The 26,057-nt window shown below is 49.1% G+C and overlaps 1 long non-coding RNA gene across 1 annotated transcript in view; it reads left to right on the top strand.

Annotated features, from left to right (window-relative positions):
- LOC138498597 (uncharacterized) overlaps positions 1–6,599 on the top strand; it is a 135,016-nt gene extending 128,417 nt beyond the window's left edge. Inside the window, exon 3 of the long non-coding RNA XR_011278773.1 lies at positions 5,746–6,599. This is a non-coding gene — a long non-coding RNA (uncharacterized lncRNA). The remainder of the gene's footprint in view (positions 1–5,745) is intronic.
- Positions 6,600–26,057: the final 19,458 nt, after the last annotated feature.

The raw sequence follows: 26,057 nt of genomic DNA on the forward strand, positions 1-26,057 counted from the left end.
TCAAGAGAATGGAGTTCTTCTGGTGTGTTTTTATCTATTCCATCTTTATTTTGGTTTGCAGTACGTAAGAAGTCATGCAAATCATCCCATGCGTACTCAGCACAACTTAAACTAACAAACCATGTGGGAGAGCCTAGCTTCGTTAGCATACAACGTACATCAGCATGATGTTGGAACCAGTATTCTTTTGTATCACACATGTTTCCAACAGATTAGTGATACTTGACTGCAAAACTTCATCTTTGTCTTTTATTTTTTTAAGCAGTTGGGCAGCGGATATGTTTAAAAAGTTAGAGACTGTTTTTAATGTGTGTGCAACTCCATAACACAGAGTTGCTAACTCACTTTCGATGAGGAGGTTGAAAATGTATGTGACATTTTGTTTGAATCTGGGGTCTTCAGAATACATTCTTAAAGAGCAATAGTCTGATGCACTGATTTGCACAGATCTTTCATCATATTGTCAGTCTTTTCCTATAGGACAGAGTAGAGAAAAAGAGCGTGCTTTTACACTTTTTTCCCATATGCTGATTCAGGATCCTTTGGCTTGATGCATTTGATATGTTTCTATTGCATTGTCAATTGTGTCTTTGGAGTGTAGTGGGTGAATTGTATACTCATCTAAATTGTTGGCTGCAGTAACAGGATCTATATGTTCTAATTGTTGCTGGTGAGACTTGAATCATTTGGGTGGTTTCTCTTAAATGTTCCTCTATGTTTATATATTTGTAGTATTCATTGTTTTCTTTTAGATATTGTAGGGCTTGTCTGACTAGTTGTTGCCAAATTTGTTTGTCTTTTGTTGGCACACCATTATCTAATACAATCAGAGATAGATCTGTTGGCCGTTGTAGTCCTAGAGTTTGGACACTTTCTTTTAGATCTAATGGTAAATATACTATTTTGACATGGATGACCTTTAGTAACTTTGGCTGATTTCGGTTGAAGGTGTCTTATAGATTGAAATGGGTGCACTGTTTGTATTATAATGCCATTGTACAAGTTAAGCTGTTGGAGAGCTTTCAGAAGTGGGAATATTTCTAAGTTATCAGTGATAGCATGTGATGGCATTTGGTTATTGTCAAGCTTTGTGTTGCAGTACATGCACACGGTTGAGGGGTTAGTTATTTTATATTTAGTTTCTGCGGTTAGATATAAAGCCAATTGGAATAATTGGGATTCTTCATTGTCTTGTATTTTGTAGGCTAGATCTACTATTTTTGTACTATTTTTATAAAACGTTCTGTGACGACAGACACATATTTGGTCTGGTATTTCAGCAGATGTGTTTTGGGCCACAATGTGGTACCCCACTACACCAGGGTCAGGGTTTTGGGGGGTAATCCCTTCCTGTTCCCGCCAAACATAGCATCCCAATAGAAGAGCCGACAGGGAGTGTGTGTGTGTTCTGTCCTAGCAGTAACTGAGGACCCCGAAGAGGAACCTGAGGTAGCAGTGAAAATAGGACTGAGGAAGTTCTCTTTTATGATAGATACAGGGCCACCAAGTCATGCACAAGGGAGGGTGGACTCCCACTATCAAATAAAGTAATGGACACACAAGGATTCTGTGGGGCAATTGTCAAGGTTCCAGTGACAAAAGACTTGCTGATAATGATAGGGACACAGCACATTGTAGCACGCCTACTGTACTCAAAATACACTCCCATGAACATACAACAGAGGGATTTACTGAGCAAACCAAATGCAATGATATTTTTTACAGAAAAGGGGATGTGTGCTTAACGCCAGGTGGCATGTATTACTCCTGATTAGCAGTGCTCCTTCTGGCAGCATACGCACACAGCACACTGCAAGGACAGCCCATGTACCCTGAGTTATTCCTGTAATTCCTGTATGGGTTTCAGATACTGCTGGGATAGGTACCGGGGATACAAGGGAAGGTATTCAGACTGCCATCAGAGTTTCTATTTCATCCTCAGTGCCAGAAGGAGGATGCTAGGGTTACCGTAGTATTCCAGTTTGAAGAAGTGGTGATTCTCAAAAACATGGTGATCCTATGCGGGACAGATGACAATGATATGGAGTGGCATACAGTGCTATGCATTGACCCAGAACTGACAATAAAAGGGGTAACTGGCAAACAGCTCTTCTCAACTGAGGAAGAAGAGGGAGAGATGGTGTTCAAGCTACAGATAGCCTGCACAGTTAGAGAATTACCGCACCTCACACAACTAGTAATAAAGGAGGGTAGGCACACACAAGAGGATCTAAAGAAGGTCCCAGAGAAATTGTGCGCAACAGGGCCTCATGATGTAGGGGTACTAAAGGGGTTAGGCCTGTGAGGATAAAACTGAAAGAGGGAGCATTGCTACCATGAGCAAAACAATACCCACTGTTTTGTGAGGCAGACAAACAGATATACGCGACCCTCCAAACATTATGGCAGCAGGCCATAATACAAGCAATGATGTCGCCGTGCAACATTGACATACCCAATAAATAAATCAAAGGGGGATCATGGAGATACATACAGGATTTATGCCCCATGAACAATCTTGTAGAAGCAGAATTCCCAGTGGTGCGGAATCCTGCCACAATATTTTGTAACATCCTGACCAATGCGAAATACTTCCTAATCATCAGCTTGAAGAGCACCTTCTTCTCCATCCCACTACACCCAACATCTAGGTACCTGAGAACATTCACATATCGGGGGACCAGATTTGAACACACTAGGTTACTACAAGGGTACTGCGAATCGCTAAGCTTCTTTAAAAGGGTGATTCAGTTGGACCTAAGCAACTTGTAGATGCCAAGCACAGTAATACAATACATTGATGATCTGTTGGTGTGCATTGAGACAGAAGAGTAATGCAGGGCAGACTCAGTGCATCTCTTAACATTGCTAGTAGACAATAGGTACAAGGTGGACAAGGAGAAATTACAGTACTGCCAGGAGGAGGTATTGTACTTTCTGAGACTATGCAATTATTGCAGGGTGTGGGTATTCAACTATTCCACCTTCACAAAGCCTTTACTGCAGACAGTCAAGGAGACACAGAAGGAGAAAAGGGACTTCAGAGATGAACATGAATTTTGCCGAACTCAAAAGGTCATTGGCCCATGCGCCAGTGTTGGCTACCCCAATTACAAAGAGAAATGTCATCTGTTTTCTCATTCAAACAGCTCCGTGATGGCGGTCCTCACAGAAGGAGCTGCAGGAACGCAAGCCTCTGCTCTAATACAGTGGTCTCCCAGACCAAGTGGTTCAGGGACACTTCACCTGTGAGCAAGTGCTTGCCGCTGCAGCATTTGCGATTGAAAGGCATTACTATTACCATGGGTTGCCCGGTCGTTCTATACATGGAGCACTCTCTTTTTGCCATTCTGGAGAAATCAAAAAAGCACACTCAGCATGCAGAGGGCTTCAGGCTATGGGTTTATACTGACAAATCGAGTTGAGTTAGTAAGGTGTCGTGTGGTTAACCTGGCAACATTCATAGGAGAGCCAGGCGAAAAAGGGGACTACATGCATGACTGTGCAAAATATATCGATTGCATGAAAGGGAACATCCAGGTAAAAGAGGAAGAGATAGATGGAGGGGATTTGGTCTTCATTGATGGGTCATCGAGCATAGACCTGAATGCAGACAGAAGACACACTGGTCCCTCAGTAGTGGCCTACAGGGATGGGAAATGTAAGATTGCCTTCCAAGTAAGGTTACCATTGCATTATTCAGAACAGGCAGCAGAACTACTGGACAGATAAGCACACTACACATGACAGAGGGACATGTAGGGAATATATTTTCAGACTCTGGCTTATGTCACCTCCACCATACATTCAGGATTAGCACGCTGGGAATGAAGGGGGTTTAGGAGAAGTCCTGGGTCCTCAGTACAACATGCTGAATTACTAAGTGAACTAATTGAAGTGGTTATAATAAACTTTGCCACCCACACAGGCGGTCAGGACTTGATCTCCCAAGGGAACGATATGGCTGACAGACCAGCTAAAGAAGCAGCCTATTTACCTAAACGGACCCACAGGTTATACACAGGTGCAGAGGGTAGAGTGCCAATGATGACAGCAGAAGAAAAAAGAAATAAAGGGTCAGAACATGCAGAACCCTTCAGGACACTACCGATTGTGCAGATAATTGACTTGCAGAGGGTAGCCTCTCCAGGAAGAAAAAGATTTATGGATACAGAGAGGGTGCTCACTCTCACCAACAGACATTGGGCCTCATCACAAGTTGGGCGGTATGCTAATTGCGCCGGGATACCGCCTGATGCTATTTGCATTAGCGCAACTCAGTCTGGTGCAATTTGCTCTGGATCCCAAGTTGCTGGGGTGGTAAGTCCCATTCCCCATTGGGGTGGCACTAGCTGAGAACGGCCCAAAGATGGAGATTTTTACTACCAGCAAAAAGCTGGAGGTAAAACTCCCATTTTGAGCCAGACTCCTGATTGGGCCAGCTCTTAAATGCGGCGGTAATAGTGTTACCAGTGCATTTAAGGGCAAAGGCCCAACTCATGATGAAGCCCTTAGTATGGAGGCAGAATAGTACAGGGAAACCTGTAATGCCTAGAAAACGGTTGGCTATAGCATTAGAGCAATTATAATTTCCCACCCATGTGTCCAAAGATCACGTGGCAGCAGAAATAAATGAGGGGTGGTACATCTCCAAACTGCATGAACTTGTTGCAGAATTTACTGGGAATTGCGTTGTGTGTCAACAGTTTCTGACTGGCCATACATTAAAGACCATGGGCCTCATTACACGGTAGGCGGTAACCATGGCGCTATTAGCGCCATGGTTGCCACCGGTATTTTACCGTGTCCGCCTTGGTGGATGGCGGAATTACTGCCCTACTCCAAGGTGAGCGGGGGCAGTAATTCCCCATTCACCAAGGCACTTCCCCATTCCCATTTTTGCCCCCATAGGGCATAATGGGAATGGGGAAGGCGCTAATTACGGTACCGCAAATTGCGGTACCGTAATTAGCTCCAAGGTCCCTTTGCGGCACCCTACTTTAATGGCTGGTAAAACCAGCCGTTAAGGTCGGGTCCCGCAAAGGGAACTCGTAGTAAGGCGGTAAGGGATTAGTGGTACCGGTGGCCTTACCGGTACCGGTAAACCCTTACCGCCTCCCGTGTAATGAGGCCCCATGTGTGGAATATTTCTGTGACTGGAAGGATGGTAGAAGGCTAATGGCAGTTTCTATGTGTGCTCACTAATCCTGCACGTCACAGGGATTCCTGCCCCAAGAGGTAACAGTGGGGGAAAGGAAAGCTTAATGTGCCTATCTGTATGTAAGACTTGTGGGCTGTTTCCTGGGCAAACTGTAGAGGTCCACTGGATAGATGAATGGGAGGAATATGCTGATAATTATATACAGCTAGAAAGCATGTCCAAAAAAGAAGCCATTAAGCATTTAAAACTGAATTTGTCACAAAGGGGGCGCAAAGGGGAGAGCAGCTGTTCACGATTTGCAGGAGAGTGTACTGCAAAAATTCAACAGGACAAAATATCCTGTGGTGCAACACCAGACTCCTAATGAGAATAGGATGTTCAGTGTTTCACAATGATAGTTGTGAACAGGGGATGGTGCAGCGTCGCGCTGAGGGGTTAGTGGGATTTTAAGAGGTGGTGGTGAGAAAAATAAATGAAAGTTGCCAGGCAGTGTGGCATGCCAATATACATGCGTTGACCTGGATAGATGAGAGACATCAACCAATTCACATAAAGCCTCTTACACACCTTTCTTTGTGTTTCAGAGCAACGGGGACGACCATACTAGCAGTGAACACTGGCTGCGGGAATATGATGAGCATCCCAGCATCGATGGTGGGCATGGGGGTCCATGGCGTATGCCCAGTTGCCTCCAGATTGGCAAAGAGTGTGCGCCCATGTCACGCTCCACAACCTTGCTTTGGTCGTGCCTCGAGTGGACTTGTTATGATTCAACGACCTCTATGCATTGCCAGAAAAAGAAGATGGTGAAAGAGCAAAGAGAACAGGAAGGGGAGTAAAGAAAAATGACCAGAAGGAAACGAAGCAGCAACTATGTTTCAGAAGAATCATCAAAAAGTTTGAATGCCATCCCACAACACTTGGGGCTGTTCAGCAAAGCATCTGTCTTTTTTTACCTCACTGTTACTACCTGGGGTGCAGGCAGCCACTAACGCCAAGTGGTTGCATATCACCAGGTATGAGGTGCTACAGTATGCAAATGCGACCGAAAAAGAACTGAATGCGGAGAGGCCACCAGGGGGCGCGGGCAGGATGGACGCCTGAACGTCGAGCTCCGCACCCAGCCCCGGGTGAACTGCGATTTACCGGCGGAACGAGGGTCCCATGCACTACGCGACCCCCACCAAAAGACGTTGGAGCCTGTAGCCCCCACCTGGACCCAATTCTGGTCCCGATCCGACGCTCCTGTGCGGAGTTACACGGACCGAGGCGGTATCAGCTGCCCCTCCCCCACGACCTGGCGCGGAGTAACGCAGGAAGCAGCACGAGCCGCGCTGCCCACGAATAGGCCCGAGAAGGTGAGCCCACGGCGCTTCCTCCCCTGGACATCTTCCGCGGCCCACCGCTTGACCCAGGGCCCCGACCCGAAGAAGGTCGTCCGCCCGCCCAGGGAGCACACGCCAGGGCGGCCCTCTGCGCCCGGCGCTTCTGATACCCGAAGCCCGGCCCGACCTGGAGAGGACCATCCTCCGGTCCTGGGACCTACGGTACTCCAAGGGGGCCGACGCGGGAGCACGCCCCCCCACCATCACAACACTCGCCGAGATGGCCCGCGGTGCTCGGGGGCCCCACGCCTAACGAGACACACCCGGTCACAGGGAGGCCCAAGTCCACCAGCCCCCTCCACGGCCTCAGAACTCGATCTGTTGAGGGCCACCCACTCACCCGTGGAGCAACGACGGGGCCGGAATAAGGGCACCAAGGACACCAAGGACTGCGTGGAACACACCGACAGCGTTGTAAGACCTTGGGGACCCCCCAGTTGACTTGCCGGGAACCCGCCACTAAAGGACCAACTCAACCACCCCTTCCCGGCTCCCCAGTCGACGAAAAGGCGGCGCCCGCTGATAAGTGGCCGGCACAAACCTTCCATGCACTGGAAGGAAAACCTGCAGAAATACCAGTTCGTTGCCAAAGAAAGTGCCATGGCCACCGGTAGCCTCACTGCCCCACCCCCAGACCTGGGGGCTATCCAGAACAACATCCAAACGATTCTGGAGGAGATACGAGGGATGAGGACAGACATGGGGGCCAAACTGGCCGACCTCACCACCAAAGTCACCACCCTAGAAGACCGCGTGGAGGGTGTCGAAAATAATCAACTCTCAGTAACACTCCTCGAAACCCAAATGGACATGAGACTCCGAGACATGGAAAGGCGTGAAGAAGAGCTTCGGCTTAAGGTTGATGACATGGGGAACAGGGAGAGGAGGAACAACCTTCGAATCTTTGGCCTGGTGGAATCCGAGGGCGAGTCCACACAGGGTCTCAAAGGCAAAGTGCACGACATCGTGAGGATCGCCCTGGGAACAGAGGGCGTGGGGACGATCAACTTCGACAGGGTGCACCGAGCAGGGGGGGGAGGCAGAGGCCCACGCTCGGTCCTGGTTCGGCTGCACTACTACAGGGACAAGGTCAGAATCCTGGAGAAGGCGAGACATCTTGGCATCATACAGTACGGCGACTCGAAGGTATCCATCTTTCAAGATCTATCGGCCCTAACCCTGTCAATGAGGAGGAAATGTGGCACACTTACAAGATGGTTGCAGGGAAAAGGGGTCCGATATCGGTGGGGGCACCCCTTCTACCTGGAGTTTGAGTGGCTAGGTGAGAAACACCACCTGGTGTCGGAGGAAGACATACGGAGAGCCACGGATGATCTGGTGAGCGACCAGGCGGGCCACTCGGGCGCCCAGGAGGGAGGACCACGGGACCCCCCCAGGGGTCCCGACAGACTAGGAAATCACAGCGGGAAATCTAAGGTCAAGGGGGCCCGAAAGTTTCGGAAAACCAGACACCTGTCGACGAACCTGGAAGACCACCCAAAATCATGATAATAGCGTTCGATTGGAGGTGGAGAAAATCACGAGGTGAGAGATGATTCGGGGTGCGGGCGCTGGAGGCCCTGGGCCCACGAACTGCCTTGAATGGACGCCGCGGCGGCGCTGTGTTTAGCCCGCTAGACTATGGGACGGCAGAGCGTTTTGTTAAAAAGTTAACTGTTTATTTGTGTTGCCCCATGTCTGAGGTTCAAGTTATGGGTTGGTGGCCTGGGGGGGAGGCTCCGGGTCCCAGAGTTCTATCTCGGCCATGTGTACCGAAGGCCTGAAGGGGCCGACCTGAATCAAGTTTGCGATCTGGGACTCTCCAAACACACGAAAACCCCGGGGCTGGGGTTAGAGTCCTTGGTGGTTCGTTGACCAACCCCAACATATGTTGGGGAAAGTGGACGGACGCCTTATGTTTCAAGGGAAGGGCGGGGGGAGGGAGGGCACAGGGAGGGGGGTTTGGAATAAGGGGGAAGGGGGTAGGAGGGACAACGGGGTAGTTAGAGGGGTTCAGGAGGAAATTCAGTTCAAAACACAGGAACACGCTTGGCAATGGGCTCTAAAATTCAATTATCACGAGGGGTTCAGAATGCACGTCCGGAATGATGACAATGATTGAAGGGAGGGTGGGCACGTTGAATGTCAAGGGTCTAAACTCTCAAAATAAAAGGTCCCTCACGGGTAATATGTTCCGTAAACAACACCTGACGGTCCTATTCCTACAGGAAACACATTACAAGCGTGGGAGAGAGTCCAGAATCAAGGGGAAAGATATCGGCAGCAATTACTGGGCTTCACATCCGACCTCTAAGAAGGAGGGGGTGGGCATTCTCCTGGGAAGGGCTCTCCAACTCACGGGGGTGGAAACCAAGAGAGGATTTGGGGGTCGATTCCTAGGCGTTAAGGGGCTTTGCGAGGGGCAACGAGTCACTTTTGCCACTGTATACGCACCCAACTCGGGTCAAGTAGAGTTCCTCACACGGATCTTTGGCGTCATGGATGAATGGGCTGAGGGGGCCATGATTCTCGGTGGGGATTTTAATCTCATAGCCGACCCCCAACTGGATTGGTGGTCCGCTAGAGGTGGGACACCCAAGGGGATCACTAAAGACAACCTGGCTTTGCAAAACCTCCTGAGGGATCACTACTGGGTAGACGTTTGGCGTAAGGCGTACCCGGCCCAGGGTGGTTACACATTCTTTTCTCCCCCACACTGCACCTACACCAGAATCGACCTTCTGCTGGCCTCAGAGGAGGGGGATGGGGCGGTAACCCAACCAAAGGTCGAGACCATAACGTGGTCAGACCACGAACTACTTGTAGCTAACTGGTCCCTGCCCATCGCCCCGAGATCGGCTCGATGGCGGTGTAACGACACGCTGCTTAGAGATCCAGTATTCCGTGATTTCATGAAACAAGAAATGCTGGCCTACTTCGAGATAAACGACACCGGGGAGACGGACATGTCCACGGTATGGGAAGCGGGGAAGGCCACCTTCAGAGGTCTCCTCATAGCGGAGGGCTCGAGGCGTAAAAGGGAAAGGGGCCTGATCAAGAGCAGACTCCGAGCGGAGTTACAGATCCTGCGGGCCAGACTGGGCGTCCCGGGGGTGGACCGGAGGGCACTATTGGACGAGATGCAGGGCAAAAGACAGGAGCTCCATACGGTTCTCATAGGTGAGGTGGTTAAGAGGATGCAATATACCAGACAGAGATACTATGAACAGGGCGACAGGGTAGGCACTCTGCTGGCACAGAGGTCGAGGGGGTGTAGAGCGGAGAGAGGGATTACCCAGCTAGCCGACGAGGAAGGCAGAATTCATGGGAACCGGCAGGAAGTGACGGCATGTTTTGCTGATTACTACAGCAAACTCTATTCCAGGCAAGTGGGTGAATCACAGGAGGATATTGCCTCCTACCTGGCAGAACATCCCCTCCCCAAACTGACCGACCAGGACTTAGAGGCCCTCGAGGGGGAAATCCTAGAGGAGGAGGTGGAGGGAGCCATTAAGAGACTGAAGGCCGGAAAGGCTCCAGGCCTTGACGGCTACACAGCGGATTTTTATAAACAGACCCAATCCACCCTAGTGAAGCCCCTGACTAAATTGTTTAATCAAATTAGGGGCAACGACACAATCCCACCGACTTTCTTACAGGCCCTCATCACTGTCATACCCAAACCTGGTAAAGACCGGGCGGTCTGTGGGTCCTACAGACCCATCTCACTTCTTTTGCTAGGATCCTGGCCTCCAGACTGGAAAATTCCCTCCCACGCCTGATACATCCAGACCAGGCGGGATTCGTCCTTAATAGACAGGGTTCCGATAATCTAAGGAAAACACTTCATATACTAGCCACAACCGAGGCCAGAAACGAAGGCACACTCCTACTGGCTCTCGACGCGGAGAAGGCCTTTGACAGGGTCAGTTGGGCTTTCATGAGGGAGGTTCTCATGTCGGTGGGGATGGGGCCAAGGTGGTTGGGATGGATATCCGCGCTCTACTCCTCCCCTTCGGCCAGAGTAGTGGCAAACGGGATTGAATCTAGAGAATTCCCCCTTGAACGTGGTACGAGGCAGGGATGCCCCCTGTCCCCGTTAATCTACGCATTGGTGATGGAACCGTGGGCAATCTCGATCCGCAATGACATGGCCATCAGTGGTGTGCAGATGGGGGATATGCACTGCAAAATCTGCCTCTTTGCGGACGACGCCCTGCTCTACGTTACCAGACCGTCCCATACAATCCCTCGGCTACTGCAGGGCCTCACAAGGTATGGAGAACTATCGGGGTACAAAGTCAACCTGGACAAATCGGTGGCATTTGTGGGTGGGAACCTGCCAGACACAGAGGTGGCCTTTGTGGAGGGCCTCCCCTTCAAGCGGAACGATGAGGGGTTCCGTTACTTGGGAGTCCAAATCACACGTAACCTTGAAGACCTGTATGGGGCCAACTTCCCCCCCCTCTGGTCAGCAATCAGGAGAGACATAGAAAGGTGGGCGGGAACGGGTCTCTCATGGATGGCACGCCTTAATCTCATAAAAATGGTGATTCTCCCAAAATTCCTGTTTCTCTTCCAAATGCTCCCGGTGCAAGTCCCTAAGGCCTTTTTTGATGAAACAAAACGAATCCTCCTTAGATTCCTCTGGCAGGGCAAAAAACACAGGATTTCGTATGAGGTATTGACTAGGACCAAGGAGGATGGGGGGGTGGGCTACCCCGACCTCGAGACGTACTATAGGGCATCCCAGTTGAGGATCCTGGTCGATCACTTCACGCCGGGAACGAAAAAACAGTGGGTAGCCATGGATAATAGGCCCCTGGCGCCTGTCACACTAGAGGAATGGCTCTGGGTCCCAAGGAGTACGATCCCCAGAACCGTCTTGAACCACCCGATCCTGAAAGTATTGTGGTCTCTATGGAGAGAGGGAGGTTACTACAGATGGCTCACGACATGGCCCTCCCCCTTGAGCTGAATATGGGCCCCCCCCTTTCCTGGCCAAAATAGCGGAACCAGCAGCTTACCAGACGTGGTTCGAGGCGGGCCTTAGTAGGACCGGCCAATTGTGGGTGGGGGGCTCCTTCCTCCCCCTGAAGGACCTCGAGGAAGCCCTGGGAATAGGTACGCTTTCCCCGTTTCGTTATCTTCAGCTCAAGGGTGTCCTCACCGAGCCATCTTGGGGCGATACCCTCAGGAGGGAACTCACAGACTTTGAAAAGCTCCTTTTGACTGCGAAGGGTTCCAAGGGGATAATCTCTCGCCTATACAAGCTCTTTCAATTCTCTATCCCCCGAGACCCACCACCAGCACGCACGCAATGGGGTAGGGACCTAGGCGAGGAAATCGATGACGAGAGATGGACAGAGATGTGTAGACGGGCTAATCGGTCCACATCCTCCCTCCAATATCGCCATCAGGCCCTCAAGATACTACACAGATGGCACTACCCCCCGCAAAGGATAGCTAGAATGCGGCCAGGATATGACCCACACTGTTGGAAATGCAAGACAGAAAGAGGTGACTATATCCACATGTGGTGGGGATGCCCAGTGGTTCAGAAATACTGGGACAGGGTGCGGGCCTGGATTAAAGGGGTGGATGGGATCGAACAAGCTTCCTGTCCTTGGCTCCTCCTTTTCGGGATTAACAACGGGGAGGACCGGGATAGCACTCAAGACCACATGCTCCAGGTGATGCTGGTAGCAGCTAGATGCTGCCTGGCACAGAAATGGAAACACCCGAAAATGCCAGGGGAAAAAACCTGGGTGACCAAAGTAAGAGCCATCTATGACATGGAGTTCCTCACACACCTGCTTGACGAGTCCAAGTCCAACATCGAGGAAATCTGGCTCCCCTTTTTTGACAAATACGGCCGAGTGGTCTAGGACCTGGTGGTTGAGCTGAGGGATCCCCCTCCTCCCCAAGGACACGGGACCATGGCCCAGGGACCGGTTGTGAACTGAGCCCGTTTGATCAGCATGACTTTGACGTGCCACACGCACAATGCACTGACGCCTCTATCACTAAGAGAGCCCGTTACGCAAGTAACTACCTATGCTATGAACGCTCGAACTGAAGGGGGGTGGGGGGAGGGAAAAGGAGGGAGGGGTAAGGGGTGTGTTGCGTTTTTTTTTTTTTATATGTTAACTTACATTAATAAATACAATGTAATAATGTAATCACGTAATGCACAAAGGAAACCTAATAAAATCGATTTTCAAAAAAAAAAGAACTGAATGCAGTAAGTGAGGAACTTCGTGTCCTGCGCCTGGTAGCACTTTATAATCGTTTTGTTCTGGACATGATGACAGTAATGGAGGGTGGGGTCTGTCACAAAATAGGCAGCAGTTGTTGCACAGCAACACCCGCTAATGATGCCAGCAATGGGGTACTCATGGAGGCTATCAAGGAGATCTGCACCTTGCATACAAAGATGGCTGAAGAGACACATGATACTTCATCAGACAATTGGCTGAACTCATTGTCTGCTTGAATGCCTGAGTGGCTGGCTGCCATGTTCAAGATAACTGTCCCCATGCTCGTCGTGATGCTTGTTGCCTTCTGTGCAGGCCAGTGGATTATCAAAAACTGTAATTGCAGCAAGAAAAAAGTCTAATATATTATGTCTGCTAATGAGGGGGGAATGAGGGTAGCAAAAAGGATGCCCAGCATCCTGGAAAGAATGATGGCAAGGATGAGGTGCAGGTGGTCTTTTCAGTACTGCCACCAAATGCAGAAGACTATGACACCTTTTGGGTAGCATGTTCCCCAGACAGGCAGGATTGCATGGTAATAGGATCCACATCGGATGGATATGAAGGAGGGACATGGATAGGGTAACAAGGCTGTGGATGCCCAAGACAGTGAGCAAAGACATGGTGGAAAAAAGAGTGTCGACTGATAGATCGATCGAAGGGGTAATGCAATGAAGGTGCTGATACAGCGCTACCTAGGGGGGTAACATTTACCAGTTGTGGGAATAACGGGGATGGGAGGAGGCAACCCCGGCGTGCAACAGGGTATCATTGATGGCTGTAATACAGGTGCTCACAGCATGCCCGTGGCCTGAGAAGGCAAGGGCTAGGAGCAGAGTGGAGGTGCTCCAGGGCGAACATGGTGGGCGCACGATATATATGGTGGCATAAAACACATAGGGTTCTGCTGCACAGTCCGAATGAGGTGAAAATCCCAGACGAGTGGACAACATGGGGATGACCCAGACAGACCTTGCATGCTAGAACACCTAGAAAATTGTGGGAACACTCCACGGCAGAGGGGTGGGGGAAGATTCATTCAGGCTGACCGTCCCCAGAAGACAGCGGTCGCTGGGAACAGAACCAGCCTATGAATACAAGGTTGGCGAGCCAGTCTCACTGGTACTTGCAGAAACCAGGGGAATTAAAGTTCACGAAGTACAATTGGCAGTTTCAAATTGCCCTTTGGCAGGTGAGTCTGGGAAGAGGGATGAGGGTTGAAGGGGTGATCCAGGGCAGCCAATCAGAAGATGAGTTTTATTGTCTATATACTGTGTCCTCGATGATGTCTACGAGGCCCCTCATTGGTCGGATGCATGTGAATGTCTCCCTTCCCATCAGCTCAGGGTGTCTAGTGTTTTTCCTATGTGTGCTGACCAATGGCAGATTAATAAAGTTCCGGAGGTCAGCACGATTACGTAGTAGTTAATACCAAATAACTTGTGGCGTGAAGCGGGAAGTTAAGTGGTACCACATGGGGAGGTGACAAGCCAGGGGAGGGCCTGTCTATTTGCTTCAATCATTTCAAACTAACCTATGTCTAACTACAGGGGAATGACGTGAACCCACCAATCAGCTTCGTGGGGCACTCAATAACTGAAACATTAATTGCAACTGTTTCTCACTATGCAAATATTGTATTAACTGTATAAAAGATATGACCACAATGGGCGATTTTGTTAGCTCTCATCAACCAATTCTGTTCCACTGTGCTGTTTGAATTGTGTTTGCTCAGCTGTAATAAACAGCGTTACTTATTGCCTGATGTATGCTCCTTTTTGGATTACTTCTGGTAAATTACTGATTACATGCTTGCAGAGGACCATTGATACAATTTGATAGTCAAAATTGCCTTTAATATGACGTCCACACACACATGAGTGTTTGCTACTCTGTAAACACCTGCGTTGTGCATGCGAGTGGTGTCGGAGCGCTACAGGGTCACTATCATCTGGTGAACTCACTGGGTAAGGTGTGCGTGTCTGATCCCCTTGCTGCTCACAGGTGCTCTGCTTCAGTGACTCCTTGTGACTTAGCAAACTGCTGCTCTTGGTCTGCTGTCGCCCGCGCCACTTGTAAAAGGGCCTTCTTTTGCTCAGGAGACTATCTGGTGCTTCTGGATCTGCAAAACAGGTCTTCAAAGGGCCTGCTTCCCTCTTCCATGCTTCCTGCTGCATGACCCCTGCACTCAAGGCTTTTGGAGGCAAAGACCATCTCAGGACCAGCTACTGTTTTCTGCTTGACAGTGGTCCAGGCGTCTTCTCCCTCCTCCAGTTTCTGCTTCGACTGCATAAACGATTCACACAGCGCTCTCGACTCACTAATGGCCTGCATCTGAGGGGGCCTTTTAAGCCTCTTAGTCTCCCTCAGGTGTGGGCAATTTCCAATAAGAAGCTGACCTCTCCTGCAATACTTCAGGAATTATGGGACTTGAAGTCCCTAATGGCATGTTGTCAAAGAGAATGGTTATTCCCTAAAGTTAATTGTAACAGTGTGAGTGAAGACAGTTATAACCAGTCATGTATCAGGATTGAGAAAAGCTCTTACCAAATTTATAACACTCCCAGAAACAGGAAACCCATCCTTAAAATGTACCAATTTAAATGGGGAAAACCTCAATCCTCTGTAAAACCAAATCTATCTTTTAATCCTTATGATACCCCTTTAAGGAATAGGTCTAAGGAGAGAAAAGAACTTGGTGGGAAAAATATTAGTGAGAAAACGGACTTTTATGTTAGGACTTTGAGTCCCATGATTCTCAGAGTACTGGGACGAAGAAGAGGGCTGCAGAGGCACAAGGTTGCAGTGTACAGCCCATTAGGGCTGATGGCCCACTACTGAGGGTGGCTGAGAGGCATAAAAGGCCCCCTCATGTGCAGGCCATGAGACCAAGGCAGAAGAAGTCGAGGAAGCCGAAACAGCAGCAGTAGGGCAGTACTAGTAGTGGGTGGAGGAGTTTTGAAATCTCTACGAAGCAGCAGAGGAGGAAATTGCATAAGAGTCAAAATGCCAGGGCCAGAGTGGTGAGAGAAATTAATGCGGGTCCTGAGAGGGTCATATGGGTTTGATATTTCAGATGCAGAAGTCGCACAGCAGAAAGTGCACCTTTCTGTGACTTTCCCCATTAAGAATATGGGTTTGATATTTCAGATGCAGAAGTCGCACAGCAGAAAGTGCACCTTTCTGTGACTTTCCCCATTAAGAAGCGTTCAGCGGTGTCAGGCGTGCACCGGATCGCTGGAGGAGCCACGAGGGCTCTGATAGTTGCAGACACGAGACACAGGAAGCCATGCAGGAGGGATTTCTGGGCCACGCAGAGGAGCTAAAGCAGTGAGTCATATGGACACGCAAGAAACCTGGTATGTTCGCTGTTATATTGTTACCCGAGAGCACTCCATGAATGCCCGTTGACTGAATCCAGACTCTCTTTTAAATACCTAACTGATGTAAATCAAATTAATGATTGCGACGCATACCAACCTGATGTAAACCAAAGCCGTTGGTATAAAGAGACTTTAAAGATGCCACCTGAAAGAGGTGATTGTTAGATAGTGGGTAATAATAACAGCCAACCAGGAAAAGTAGCAACCTCTCAAGATGGGAACCTAAACCACTATTGCCACAGCCAAAAGGGATGCACACTGAGGCAATTGATAAACAACCAGGGTTGCCTACACCAAAAGAAGATAACTGAGCGTGTGTCTGAAGAATATTGCCCAGGTGTAGGGAATGTCTTAAACCTACATTGCCAAAGCCAAAGAAGTGTGAAGAAGAGGAAGAGTTATTAACAGCATTTGGTTAACAATACAAAGGAGAACAAGAATGGCAGGAGGGCTGACCTTCTGATAAAAAGAGGTTCAGAGGAAGAAAGCATTGCCTGTCGTGCATGTGCCAAATACTTAGGTGTAGTAAACAGCACCACTGTGATTTTTGTTTCCCTTGAAGAAATGATCAAACCGCATTGTGTGAAGCAGAAGACATTGTTAAAACCTGTAAAGTTGACCCATACCACAGAAGTACTGAAAGTTGGTAGCTTGGCCTGGCAGGGGAGCATAGCCGAAGAGAGAACTGCAATAGTTTGTCTTGGCTGGCAGGAGAGTATACTAGAGTAAGAGATTTTGGGCCTCATCACGAGTTGGGCTGTAGCCCTTAAATGCGGTGGTAACAGTATTACCACCGCATTTAAGGGCTGGCCCTATCACGTGTTGGGCGCTAAATCGGCTGTTTTACCTCCAGCTTTTTTCTGGAGGTGAAAATCCCTGTTTTCGGCTGTATTACAGCCGGCAGTATTAGCACCGAAAATTCCCCATTGGATCCAATGGACTCAATCAGGAATGGGGATTTACTGTTAAGGGCCAACCCATGATCCGGTGTTAATACCACTGGACCGGTCGGTGCTAGGGCTATTACAGTCGGCGGTATTACAGCCGGAAATACAGCCAAACTCATGATGAGGCCCTTTGTCTGTTCTGGCAGGAGTACACTGGAGCAGAGAGTTGTAGTAGTAGCAAATCTGGCATGAAAGTAAAGCAGGTGGAAACACATGAAGTACAGTGGTGGGGTAAAGCTTATGATGAAGTAATTGGAGAATCACTGAACTGTTTTGGTGAAGTAGTACTGAAACTTAATTGGTGCCAAAATATCCTGACAAAGACATTTGTTTTGAAACTAATGAAGTGCTGAAATATTCTTTGTTGATGACAAGAAACTATTTCAAGGTCTTTGTTGAAGTATGCATTGTTGATGACAAGAAGCTGTCTTAAAACCTTGACTACAAGTGGAAAGAGTAAAGCTTGGTTAACAATTGTGAATTACCTCTGGAATTGACGTTGGAACTTTGTGTTGTCAAGTTGGATTAGAAAGAGAACTGAAGTGGACTTTTCTTTATAATTCAGGATTTCCTTAATTTTTGTGAACATTAAAGAAAAGCCTGATGGAATCCGGCGAAGGGGGGTTGGCCCAGGTTATTAGAAGCAGCTATGATGGTGTAAATTATACTGTTATATTTGTTGTTGTTAAACTGCCATGTATGTCCCTATTGATTTATTGTGTATATAAGTGTTTCCTTTAGTTTATTTTAGGCATGAAAATCCTTGCCAGGGTAGGGATAGTGGGGCATTTATCCAACCTTTTAATTTAATAAAATGCCATTGTTTGAAAAACCCTCACGAGGTTGTCCACCTCAAATTTGTGACCCCTCACAGTTGTCACAAATGTGTATACACACAAATTGTACTCATTACTTGGAGAAAGAGGGCAGACTTGTTGCTCAAAGTTTGTTCATTAGGTCCATCATCATTCTCAATTACGGATCCTGTAAGGTAGGCGGCCCTGATTTCATGCAGCTGGGTAACATATAGCGGTGGAGGCCATGTAGGTTAAGCAGTCAGAGCTTTCTCTGCAACAGCAGTTCTCAACCAAAGTTGGCCTTACATCACATCAAAGACAGGTGCACCAAGTGGAAATGTCTTCAATGCGAATAGGATCAGGATGCTGTGATTGATCGTCATGGCTTGCAGTAGATTACCCATCTTTTCGCCTTCTATCTCTCTCAAGCATTTCCTCTTCTGTATACTCCGACTTGCATAGGTTGGGCTGAATTGTTGCCATAATTATTGAGTATTGAAGTATAAAATCAACTGTCGGAGAAAAAGTAAAACCTTTGCAATTTAGTTGAAGTAGCACAATGAGGTTTTAGATTAAAATGCAAATGTTAAAGAAAGTTATGAGAAGAAACAGACACGTTACAAAAACCCATTGTACAAAGACAAAAGAAATAGGCCCATACTTTGACATTTCATATTGGCACATGCAAAAAACAAGTCGTGTAAATATAACATGTTAATATGGTTTGTAAAGACATTTGTACATTATCTAAAACATTTTTAAATAGAAACAGTTTGCAGAGTTAATTCATTTGAGGTATAGTGTAAGTACCTGTTCTCAGAATGTCATACTTGGTTGATAGCTGAACAGAGTAAATAGAAGTTGCAGAGGATTGAAATTAAATTTACTGACACGAAGAAAGAAGAAACTCCAATGTTGTGTGATCAGTAAGGGTTTGTTAATAATTATCACATTAATAGATTGCGCACAGAAGACATTCAAATGAGACTTGCAGTGGCATTGTGACACAGGGTGTAAGTGTCTAGTGATGTCAGCTTGAGTAGCGTGTGATCTGATTAACTACCGCGCGTGCACTTGAAACTAGGGTTATGGATCAACAGATATGATTAGCACAAGATGGAGGTAGCGGACCCGTGCATTGCACATGTGCAAATGTGAGAAATCCGAATCTAAGATGCATTGGAAACGTTTTTCGGATTGATCGATATATACTCAAAAATACATTCCCAATCCATTGGGCCAAAAGAATTACTGAGAGAACTTCCCCTTTAAGTATGCAAAAGGACTATTAATGAATCACATTTCATTCATGCTTTGGTTTTTGTACGTGCAACTTAAGTAATTGCCAATTGTGAGATGCAAGGATCATAAACTTTGAATTGCAATGTAACTTCTTTTTACATCTGTCCGCCATTACTAAGGCATTTGGGGTCCCTTCCCTCAACAAATGCTCAGTATCAGTTGTGCTATTTTAACACATAACCGAACAGTAATATTGGTCATAGGTGGGCAGGCTTTAAAGAGAATTTTCGAAGGGACTGGGGCTTCTTCGCAGGAGGGATTGTAGAAAGAATGTTGCAAATCCTGCATTTGAAAACACTGGTGACATTGATCAAAACTGACCAAATAGTGCCAGTCCTGGGGTGATCCGTAGAAGGAGTGTGTGCACAATCTACACAATGTTTCTATTGGTACATATTTGTCACATATCACTAACAAAACATAACATATCCAAATGTTAGTAAATAAAATAAAGCTATCCTGGTGTAAGACTCGGCTAAAGGGAGGAATTAAAGAAGGAGGGAGAGCTGTCTCTTACAATAAAATAAGATTACTGATGTAAAATGCACATTCTGACAGGGCCACTGAGGGTTTTTGATTCGAATGATATGAATCTTATTTTCAGTTTACATTTACTGGAGAATAAATGTGAACGATTACATGACAGTACATATTTCCTATACAGGAGTGCACTGTTCTCTGTAACAGGCCAATTTATCCCAGGCCCACATGGGACCCAGTCCTGTGAGAAGGAGAAAGAATAGTTCCCCAACAATGGGCCAGCTTCTGACACTGCCGTTCTTCAGAGACTGTACATGACTGTGTGAGCCCAAGAAGAGCCACCCATGACCCCGGCCACCAGAAGAGATGATCTGGATTGTAACCTCAAGTAAGCCGACCAACAGTATTGTTTCTGCGGCCCATCTAGTATTTTTTTTGTCCTGTGGGAAAGTACAGCTGACCAGACTGTACATTCTGTCCTATCACCTCAGGTGCACCCCTTTTCAGCTTACAATTAAAGTCACCATTTAGAGGAAGCACAAATGACTCATGGACAAGCCCAAACTGACTCGTAACATGTCACCTGGTTATCCAGTCTTTTTACCGACCCATTTATTTATTACATATTTTGTACCATTTATGTTACCGCAAAAAGTAGGTGGGGTTGGCGTGAGGCATTTTTGGATGCAGGAATCTCGCCATGTGTTTTGTAAAAAAAATTGCAATAATAAATTGGTCGATAAAAACACTTGGAACCGTGACACACTCACACACGCACACACCATTCTACGTTCCATGATACAAGCAAGATACCACAGACTTCCATCCTTTGCCCACAAAGTACAAATCATTTAATTATATTAGCAAAATACATGATCCTGCCTTGTGTGACAGTCACAAAGAAGAGTGGTATGGTTTGAGGGGGACCCTGAGGGCCTGGAAAAGTCCCGCACTCAGCAGGACCCTGGTGACAGTAGATGGAGTATCCCCCAGTGCTCTCACCCTTGTATGGTGCACATTCTTGTATGTTGGTTCATTTACATTCTCCCCAAAACAGTGAAACTCGTAAATTCAGATATTTAACATATGGTTCCCGTAACCAAAGGCATCGTTGGGAAAAGGAGACAGGTGGGTTGCAAATTGTATTGGAAGCCAAGTGAAAGGAACACAACTCTCCATATTCGTAATCAACATCCCTCTTCAATGAGATTAAATAAACCATACGGACCATTTTTGACGAGAAACTGCCCGTTGTTGAAAGGTTTTTATACACAAGCAAAAATTATTACATCTCTTTGTCTGAATATTGGAATTTTGAGCCACTAAGAGGGCACAGTCCCTGTGGGAACTGTTCAGTGTGTATGTTTTCCTTATCACTGACTGCACTTTTGCATGAAGGTGGCAAGTGGCCACATGGAATTCACACCAATTTCAATAATAGGTTTGCAATTTTGGTGATCCAATGCCCTTGCCAAAACCTGTATGTTGAAAAAACAAAGAGAAATGTCAACGTTCACATAACTGAGTATCCATATACGACCAAACAAAAATATGAACAGCACATATTATGTCAAGGAAAGTCATAATAGTGATGACATTGAATGGTTTACTATAGAAGAAGTTCATAAAGACCCTGAAGGGGAAGATCAGGAATACAAACTTGCTCAAAGAAAACAGTTTTGAGTTTATAACTTAGTGTGCGACTCATGGGGCCTCATTACGAAATTGGAGGTAGCCATGGCGCTATTAGCACCATGGCTGCCTCCGGTCTGGTGGTTGGAGCAATTACCGGTCCATTCCGAGGTCGGTGGGACCGGTAATTCCCCATTCAAAAGAGCCATTCCCCATTCCCATTTGATCCCCCATAGGGCTCAATGGGAAGGGGGAAGGCGGCAAATTGCGGTACCGTTATTGACCCCGGCTTTGCGGGTCCCGTCTTTAACGCCTGGTAAAACCAGGCATTAAGGAAGGACCCGCATTGAGGGCGCTAGAGACCCGACCAAGATGGCCGCTCCTATGTGAGCTCCCGCGCGGCCTATTAAAATCCTTATTAATCCTGTTTATTCCGGCAGTATAACTCCCTAAAACAACCACCAAAGCTCCAGCCAGTGCACAGGGAAGAAAATCAGCCGTGCAGAAGTCGGATCCGAAGACCCTGGCCACCTAGACCCTGCTTCGTGGCATTCCCGGGTGACGGATGTGTCTCGAGGGCTGCGAGAGAGCTTCGGCGGCTGTCGCGTGGCGGTGAAAGTGAAGGAACAGAGGGATCTGCCGCCCGGGACGCTGGTGCTACAGGCGCCCCCCCCAGCTCTACCCCCCAGCAACAACAGCAGCCAAGCCCATGCGGGTCAGCCGTACCCCGTGGGGGGCACACTCTGCCGCCCGGCCCCGCAGGCCCCCTCCAGCATAGAAGGTACTGCCGACCTCCGGAGATCAGGGCGTGGGCCCGGAGGGGCTCGAGCGGTCCCACGCCCCCCGCCGGGACTTGCGGCGGACCCACGCCAGGCAGGAGGAGGGCCCCCGTGCTGACGGTGGGCAGACCGTGCACCCGCCTGGCTTCACCATCCCAGCGGCCGAGAAGCCACATCCCGGCAGAACCTTGCAGCTCCACAGACTCCCGCCGGCTACCCAGGCAGCTACATCCGGGAGACGGGTCCAACACGAGGGAGCAGAACACGGGCTAGGCCCCTCCGGGTACGGCGCACGCTGAGGGGGAGGTGGCTCGAGCGAGGAGCACTCAATGTAAAGAGCCACACTGTCGCGGCTCGCGACCACCCTCGGGGGGAATAACTGTGCCCCTTCGGGCTGCGCCCGACAATCCACTCGGCACTATCTAGCAAGAGGCCCCACCTTGGCAGCATAGTGATACTACCACAGCCAGTCTGCAGGGGCCATAGGACTTCGAACTGAATCAACTATCCTGGGACCTAACTGGCTTGGTCGACCAATAATCCACCGTCCCCGGCACCAACTAGAATACATATGGCGGGCTGAGCGTCCGGCAAAGGCCAACGCTACAGTCGGACAAAACATCTCGCAAAACCCCCCCAAGGGCACAAGAAACCCCCGCCTCGGCCGCCATACAAACCCTACAATTAGGCAACCAATGACGCTGCCCATCCGTACCCACAATGGGGAAAACCGACAAACAACAGCGTAAACTGAACTTCGAAGCTGGAACCTCGGCAAAAACCCTGAGACACTCCCCCTCTATACGATACTGGCGCTAAACCATTGCGCTATTAGCACCATGGTTGGTGCCGGTATCGTAACGAGTCCGCCAATGTTCAATGTAGAATTACCACCCCATTCCAAGGTTGGCGGGGCGGTAATTCCCCATTGAACATTGGCCCTTCCCCATTCCCATTTTTGCCCCATAGGGCTCAATGGGACTGGGGAAGGCGCTAAGTACGGTACCGCAAATTGCACCAAGGTCCCTTTGCGGGTCCCTACTTTAATGGCTGGTCTAGACCAGCTGTTCAGGTTGGGTCCCGCAAAGGGACCTCGTAGTAAGGCACTAATGCGTTAACGGCGCTGCAGCCTTTTACAGCGCCGTTAACCCATTAGCGCCGGGGTCGTAATGAGGCCCACTGCAGTGAACCAGAGTCCCTGCCATGATATGATATGATATGATATGGTATTTGTAACGCGCCTATACACAAGTGTTTCAAGGCGCGACGAGGCAGGGAGGGAGGGAAACAAGGGGAAGACAGACAAACGATCCTACTAGGCCAGGTGTCATTCAGATCGTGCAAGTGCAGAGGTAAGGGGAAAAGGAGAAAGTGCAGGGGGAGGAGGTGGGGGGGGAAAGTGCAGTACAAGGTAAGTAGCGTAATAAAATAATAAATAATAAATAATAAATAAAAGGGCCAGCTGGTGGCAAGTGCGAGGTAAGTGCAGAGCAAGTGCTGGGAAGGGGGCTGTAGGGATGCAGTGACAGTCCCACAGTGCAGGAGGAGCCAGGGAGGCAGTGCAAGTGGAGAGTGGCTGGGCCCTGGACCGAGGTCACAGAGTGGCCCAGATGCAGGTTTAGTGCAGACTTCAGTGGGGAGTTTAGCAGGTTTAGCAAGGGAGAGGGAGAGAGAAGGCAGAAGCGAAGAGGAAGATTTTGAGGTGCTTCCGGAACCGGAGATGGTTCTCCTCAAGTTTCAGGGAGGCAGGAAGGCTGTTCCAGAGGGAGGCCCCTGCTGCGGAGAGAGATCTACCCCCAGCTCGTTGCTTCGAGAAGCGGCTGACCATGAGGGAGTTGGAGACGGATGAGCGAAGGGCTCGTGAAGGCAGATATTTAGGAAGAGAGAGTTGAAGGTATTTAGGCCCCAGGCCCCAGAAGGCCTTGTGGACAATGCAGAGGGTTTTGAACTTAATCCTCGCAGCCACTGGGAGCCAGTGAAGAGATTTCAGTCCTGGAGAGATACGGTCCCTGGGCTTGAGGCCAAGGACAAGTCTCGCAGTTCTGTTCTGGATAAGTTGCAGAGGGCGGAGAGTGGAGGCAGGCAGATTAAGATAGAGGCTGTTACAGTAGTCCAGCCTTGAGAGAACCAGGGCTCGGGAGACAGTGAGCTTCTGGGGGAAGGAGAGGAAGGGAAGAATACCTCTGAGGAGGTGCAGCTGGTAGTGTGACTTCTTAGAGACGTCAGATATATGAGGAGAGAAGGAGAGTGTGGAGTCGAAGATGACCCCGAGGTTTTTAGCTTTGCAGGTAGGGGCAGGAAGGGGGCCAAGGGAGGCCGGCCAGAGAGCTGCAGGAAAGGAGGGAGTGGGTGTGCCGATGAGTAGAATCTCAGTCTTACTGGCGTTAAGGCAGAGGTCGTTGGCGGCACACCATTCCTGGATAGCAGACAGACAGTCGGAGATGAGGGAAGGAGAGGAGGAGGCCGAGGGTAGCCTGAAAATGAGCTGGGTATCGTCCGCATAGCACTGAAAGTGGGGGCAGAGAGCGGCGATGCGGTGGGCAAGGAGTGCCAGATACTGGTTGAAAAGCCAGGGAGAGAGGTTGGATCCCTGGGGGACACCACAGGTGGAGTAAAAGATGTCAGAGAGGAAGGAGCCCATTTGGACCTGGGAGGGTCGACCGGAAAGGAAAGAGGTCAGCCATGCCAGAGCCTGACCAGTGATACCCAGGTTATCACGGAGACGGTTGAGCAGGATGGCATGGTTGACAGTGTCAAAGGCAGAGGAGAGATCGAGCAGAATGAGAACACAGGGAGTGTTGGAATCGAGGTTCAGGAGCAGGTCCTCACGGATGTTCAGGAGAGCAGTTTCCGTGCTTCTGGCCGCTCTGAAGCCGGATTGATGGTCATGAAGATTACCAACATATTCAGCATGGAGGTTAAGCTGGGAGATGGCCAGTTTCTCCAGGAGCTTGCCCAGGAAGGGAGTAATGGAGATTGGGCGATAGTTGGCCGGGCAGGAGGGGTCGGAAGAGGGTTTCTTGAGGAGGGGGTGCACAAGGGAGTGCTTGAGGGGGGATGGGAAGACTCCAGAGGCGAAAGAGTGGTTGCAAAAGTCAGCTAGGGCAGGAGCCAGGGAGTCGATGTGGTCCTTGATGGTTTTGGAGGAACAGGGGTGAACCTGTTTAGACGAGGCTTTCATAGATCGGACTTGTCTGGAAACCTCATCAGCAGAAAAAGGTGGAAAAGCAGAGAAGGAGGGCGGAGGGGTGGCTGCAAGAGAGCAAGAGGAAGAGCCGGGAAGAGAGGGAGGGAGGAGAGAGGAGGAGAGCGAGGACAGGATGTCCTGAGTTTTTGAGATGAAGTGCGAGGCCAGTGCAGTGCAGAGGGCCTGGGAGGGGACAGGAGAGGTAGAGACTGCAGCAGGGTTGGCCAGCTCCTTGCAGATTTTAAAGAGTTCGGCCGAGTTGTTTGATGCCTCAGAGATGCGGGCTTGGATAAGGGCTCTCTTCTTGGTGAGAACGGAGAGCCGGTATTGCCTTTGGAGCAGGCGGCAGGCCAGTTTGTCAGAGGATGAGCATGAAGCACGCCATTTCCTCTCTGCCACCCTGCACTTGCGTTTTAGGGAGACGAGATCCGAGTCATACCAGGAGTTACATTTGGCTTTGGGCTTCAGGCGGATTCTCATGACGGGGGCAAGGATATCGAGAGTATCAGATATAGAGGAATAGAGCATGGAGAGGGCTGTGTCAGGGTGGGAGTCAGCCAAGGGGGGAGAAGGGGGCGAGAAGGTAGCAGCGAAAGCCTCAACTGACACGCGCTTCATGGGTCGGATGACCGAGAAGGTGGGTGGCAGTGAAGAGGGTGGCTTTGCCTGTGGGGTAGGGAGGGAGAGGTGGGAGGATAGGAGAAAGTGTATGCTAAACCAAGAGAACGACGATCCCCAGTCCCTTGA

Source organism: Ambystoma mexicanum, chromosome 5q, assembly GCF_040938575.1.
Source record: "Ambystoma mexicanum isolate Mex_15411 chromosome 5q, UKY_AmexF1_1, whole genome shotgun sequence".
NCBI lineage: Eukaryota > Metazoa > Chordata > Amphibia > Caudata > Ambystomatidae > Ambystoma > Ambystoma mexicanum.